Raw genomic sequence first — 6,000 nt, 5'->3', positions numbered from 1 at the left:
TCTCACTGCAATGACCACTTACATATTTGTTTCTTCGTCACTTGGATAACAGACGGGTTACAACCTCTGTACTTTTTCAGCACAATGTCATGCATCTGTTCAAGCGACATTTCAAGTACTGTCCCCAGTAGGAATGTGTAGTTATATTGCCGAGATCGTGATCAAAGAAAGTGGAAGTTGGAATTTTACCGCCACCTCCCGTCGAATGCGCCGCGGCTTGGGTTGGTCGATTACCGGGAAACAGCCAGGGAATGGGGAAGGGAAAAAAAAAACTAAAAAAAGAGAAAAGGAAACAGTACTCGAAACGAAAACTTCAAGACTTTGACATTCAGAAAAGCCAGGAAAAGAGGGAGATCTAGGATTCGATATTTGAAAGCAAAGCAGACGTATCTTGCGTACAGGGAAACAGTGTTTGGTTTCGAAAAGTGGACGGTCGGCGGTGTTCAACGGTTGAGTAACCAGTTTTCTAGCTTGACCAGGGCAGGGAAGATGCAATTGGCCGAATCGATTCCTTTGTGCTTTCACTCGTAGGACCCTCGAGGTTCTTTTATTCTTCCATGTGGCTATTCCGACGGGTCGTCAGTGTCAGTATTAAACATCCCCCTTTGTTCTCGTGCGCAGCAAAAAAATTGATTTATGACAACTTAATGATTCGAAAACTACAATCTCTGCTCCGCCCGCAATCTGAGGACTGAAGTCTCCATTTTCCCTTTGTGGTTGAAGCATGCGTTTTTGGTGTGTTGAGCGCTTGATTGTCCGAGTTTTTGATGCTGCGACGGGCCTTGTAAGTATAGAAGATTGTGTTTCGTCTCTTTCGGTACACGTTAACCTGTGTGTGGCACGAAATTTTCGAGGTAAGGTAAGGAAATGTAAGTGATAGGTCAGATTCCGAACAGCCATTGAAACAACAACAAAACAGCAAAGGGACCATATAACCTCTCCAGCCGGATGGCATGGTTATTCTTTGTTGGAGAGCAACCTCGCCCGACACGTATTGTCAATGCTAAAGCATGCTGGCAAGGCATCTCGGACTCTGAACGGCCAAGTAAATAGGAAAATTCAAAGACATCAAGTGATGAGAGTAGCTAGTTCAAACCGGTTATGACCTTGCGCCAAGTACGAAAAGTCATTCCCGCTTGGTGACCAAGGAGTCAGGAGCTTAATCACATAAGTGGACACAGAACACGTCCATTGTAAAGACGAGTATCCCTTTATGTAATAGCCAAGCCTTGCTTCTCCGTATAAGGGGGTTCGTGGGTGGTAATCTGAAACGAGCGGGAGGAAACGTTCAAGGTCAAAGTGGCGTCTTGAAATTTACAGACAACTCATCTGTACCACACAGGGCCGAGGTAACTAGAGGTACCTCTACCTCCTCGCTGTCGCAGCCCACCTTGCCGGAGCCATCCTGCAGGGCCTGAGTTGTCCGTCCCGACAGTCTGGTAGCCTATCCCCTTCGCCCCTGTGTCTCGCTTGCCACTTACGGGACTGCGCATGGTGGTACTTGTCTCCCACAAAACACTGGGAAGTGAGCCCGGCCGGATACGCTGCTGCAGCCCGTACTCCGTTCCTAAAAAGGCTCAGTGTCCCAACAATCGCCATCGACTGAACAGCAACATGCCCCAAGCCTGCAGTTTTCCCACAACGTCGGGACCCATAGATCAGTATCAACCCCAAAGCGTCAAGCACGGGTCGGTCATGATGAAGTAGACACGAAACTTAGCAAAGCCACGTCTGAGCGTTCAATACAGCTCATCAGTCAGGAGGGAATCTCCTGATGTCGTATACCGCCCAATTCTGGATTGATCCATAACGCTCGCTGAGTTGGTCGCCTGGGCGTTGCCCAGTTTTCACATGAACGCAACGGTACTGACTGCAAACTGCCTGTTTCTCGGTAGTACATATATGTCGTGACAGACTGCCGTGCAAGGTGTTGACCGAGATAAAGAAACGCAGAAATTAACAATCTGTCCAAGATGGTACCTAGCATTGGTCCTGAGATTTACCCACCCGCTGTCAGCCTGTCAGATGGTGTACTGGCTAGCTTGGACCAACCAGACAGCGCGAGCTGTCCAAATCGGGCATCTCTGCAAGAACCAAGCTAGGTTAAATTGCTGTAATATGGTCCCAAACGACTGTTGATCATGAAGTCAAGAGGGTAAGTGGATCCGACCTCCGGGTGCTGCGAGGGACTCTGACACACCCAGAGCTGTCTAGCGGCGCCTCCTTGGCATTGACCAAAGCAGTAAAGTGATTCATCACTTCTCGAAAAGGTCCTGCCCACGCCCGAAAGGCAAAGAGCCAAATTGGTTTGTAACACTCATGTCGAGGCCCCGAACGCGTTGCACTCAAAGAAGGCTTGAAGATCTTTTGCGAGTCAGCGGTTGGTGGGATCCGCGAAAAGGGGCCACTGAAACCAAGTTGCCGCATCCGGAGCTGTAACTATGGTCTGGGGAAAAAGCGGTCAACCCCAACTAGCTGCCGTATGTTCCCATCCCAACGCTGATGTCTGGGGGTGGAGACGTTTCTGTGAGCGAGGCTGAATCTGGTGACGCGATAGTTAAGCGGGCTGTGCCCGTATCCGTACGCTTGGAAGCTTGTCGGTTCCCAAGATCCTCCACCACGATGCTAGAAAGTGTTGAGATGAGGTATCAGCAAGGCTGGTGATATCTGTGACCGGCGAGATCGGTGTTCAGACTTCCACTTCGCCGAAACCGGTCGACGAAACGAACAATTTGTGCAGAATTTGCAACTCACCGGCAGATGGAACATGCCTGCAGTGTATAGAGCCATTTCAACCCTGTACCTGGACGGAACCCAGGTGCTACAGTAGTGTGTGTACCTACCTCTTCATGGTTATCATCGTAGGTCTCCGCACAGACGGACACGACAACAGCCTCATCGGGACAAGGGGACCCCCAAGGATCGCGATGCCTGTTTCTGAAACCACCATCAAGGATGTCTTGAATCTTTGTTGGCCTTGTCGGGGCCCATTCTGCGCCCTAGTCGCTCCAGTCGACTGCCAACTTCCACTTTGGAACCAATTCCAATGGGACGACCACTCCGGTCACCAGTGGAGTGACCCGACAGACTGGAAGCGAATCACACAAGGTGAGACCTCTCAGGGGTGCTGCGCTTGCGTGTGGTTCATGTGGGTCCCAAAGGACGGTCTGGGGCCAATCGTATTCGGTTTGAGCCGTGGGTGAGCACTAACAAAGAACAGGTCACAAAGTAGCTGGTACTTGCCCTTCTTCTGTCTCGCTTCCATGTTCCCTGCCCATCTGTACCCGTACCTTTCATGGTCCAAGTGAGATGAGAGTCTGACATGCCCCCGGGAGAGAGAGGTGTGCTGCTGAGAAAGACCTCGCATGCGGGGATCCCAAGCCATCTTACCAAACCCCATCATGTCAAACAGCATGGGCTGGAATCCGTCAGCATTCGGACGTACCCTTTGTCAAAGTCCGCTGTCTTGCCTTTGTGCTCGCTTGGGTTCGGATGATTCACATGTCAATCCCAGGGCTGTGGTCGCCCACCTCTATGTGAATGTCTTTGCAGGTCTCAACATGCTTGGAGTAACCGAGGGCAAACGGACACAAGCGACAGTGATGAAACTCCGCTACGCGCGAGGGAAGTAATTCCCATCCAGTAGTAATCCCAATGAGCGGAAGGCAGGGAAGCACCACTGAGACTGCGGCTTCGTTGTTGTGCAAGGGCACAAGTCACTGGCTGATCATGGGACTTGACGGTGACACGGTGCCCAAGACGACCGCTCTTCACCCGCCTGCCTGGTAGAATTTGGTCTGTAGGGATTAAGTATGGATCCACGAGTCGAAGAGGCCCCGGGACGGGGTTAAGGTGCGTGAGCTGGCTCAAAGTCCTCAGGAAAACGAGGCGAAAAGGATTCAACGCTGCACGTTGGCGGCTGTCCCCTTCCTATTTAGACAAGAAATCCGCTTCATAGTTCTTATAATAGCCGAGGCTGGTATGTGTATGCTCTTCAGAGTAGGGTTATGGCGTCTTGTCCGTGCTTCTCCGAATAGGTTCAGCTCAATCTGAGGGGCGTGTGTGCGCGCGCGCGCGCGCCATACTCGGACCCGACAGTCTGGAACGGGCTTGCCTGAGTTGACTCCTTGCAAGGGCCCATGTACTGAATCTGTAGGTTAACGCCACCGCAAGCGGCACAATCACTCATCACCCAGGGTGATATTGCTCAAAGTTCGCTGCACCGTGGTGTAGCTCCATGCGGTTTTAGGGGCACAAGGGCGTCCCGTACGTATTTCTTTTTGCGTTTTGTTAGCGCTTATCAATGTTCGTTGGCTTGCCAAACCAGATAGGTGAATTCTGATGATGATGATGACGATGATAAATGATGATGGGTTGCTGATGTGGGAGACACAGTATGTTTTGCTGGAGAATGGAGCTGCTGGCCATGGTGATTGGAAAGTTGGATCACTCATGTCAGATTTCCCCAGCCACTGGGAACGCAAGAACCCTGTGTACTAAGCAGAGGTCTTTCAAAGTCAGTGGTTGACGGGGTTTGAGGCGCTCGAAAGGCTCGAAGGACTCGAAGGAGTTGCGACATGCGGCATACATAGTCAGCAAGGCGGCGGGTGGATCCATGCCAGTGATGCGATGAGTCGAAATTCCAGACAGCACAGCGCTGTGAAGGGGAGAATGCGACCACCGAAGGGCTACGGATACCCGGCTGAACGGTCACTTGTCGAGACGGGATAGGATAGGATGGCGCCAATGATTCTTGGCGATCCCGATAATCCACAGCGACACGCGACACGCGGATAAGAGGCCAGTCAGGTTGAGAGTCGCTCGCGGATTTTGGTGTGGGCGCGAGATTTTGTGGAACATGCTGGACGCTATAGTTGCGGGAATTGGACGCCGTTGGTTGATCGAAATGAAAGCGTGGTTTCCTCTGCTACGCTGTGTAATTTCCATAGCCGAGGAAATGACTGATATGTAGTACCGTAGACGGGAGGTAGTCACCACCTCTAGCGGCACCGTTCTTCAAAGATGACGGGGTGACGCGAGGGGGAAAGTAGGTAGGTACATACCTAGGAAAATGGAAAGAAGCGAGTATCTAGAGGTACCCAAATTGGAGTGCATCATGATCCGTCGTTTTCTCCACCTGACGGCCGCCGCGAGTTCCCGTCGGTCATTGCCTGCCCGGCTGTAGTGTCAAGACAGACCCATGACTCCTTCCCCTACCTAGAGGTGGCAACTGCCTTTGACGCGACATTTGGAGCGATAGACCAGGAAATAAACAGGGCACTATTTTCGGCATCCAATACTGCTCGAATATGTGTATGGCCTGTGCTCTCCTGCCTTTGGAGACGGAGCGACAATGAATCTGGCAATGGCACTGGCATCTCACTGGGCAGGCACCCCCCGCCCTCCCCCCCTTTTGTTACCGGCCCTGACGAGAGGGTGGACGGGAGCAGGGGCAAGGAGTCGAGCGGGAGCTAACGAATAGGGTGGGTAACAAAACACGTATCGTTGATACGCTACGTTACCTTACCCGAGTCCTGCTGCTACAAGATCCCATAGGCACCCCGTTATTACATAGTATGTACACTAGTACAGTGCATCACTCGTACACGACATGCCATGTATAGCTAGTAAATATGATCAGCGAGCGGGCATCACACCACGACAGCTAATCACAGACGGGAAATGAGGGCGCTCAACCCAGAGTGCCGGGACCATTTCCAACTGAACCTGTTCAAACAACATGAGGTGCCGTGTCGTATTCCTTTTTCGGCGAGCAGGTGGAAACGACTGGACCTTACTAGGTACCTTGGAATATGCCTTCCGACTCGGACATCAAGTTACATGATCTTTCTCAGTCCGAGGTAATTTCCTAACGCACTGTCCAACACTCCAATGGATGCCACATAGTGTACAAGCCCCCCGAGGTCAATGTTGGGTTGTCGCCCCATGGCAACTGTTACTGCATAGTACTGTAGTGTAGGTACGAGATGATGTATCGTG

This window comes from Neurospora tetrasperma, assembly GCF_000213175.1.
Source record: "Neurospora tetrasperma FGSC 2508 unplaced genomic scaffold NEUTE1scaffold_81, whole genome shotgun sequence".
In the NCBI taxonomy this organism is placed as follows: domain Eukaryota; kingdom Fungi; phylum Ascomycota; class Sordariomycetes; order Sordariales; family Sordariaceae; genus Neurospora; species Neurospora tetrasperma.
This window is presented reverse-complemented; position numbering follows the sequence as displayed.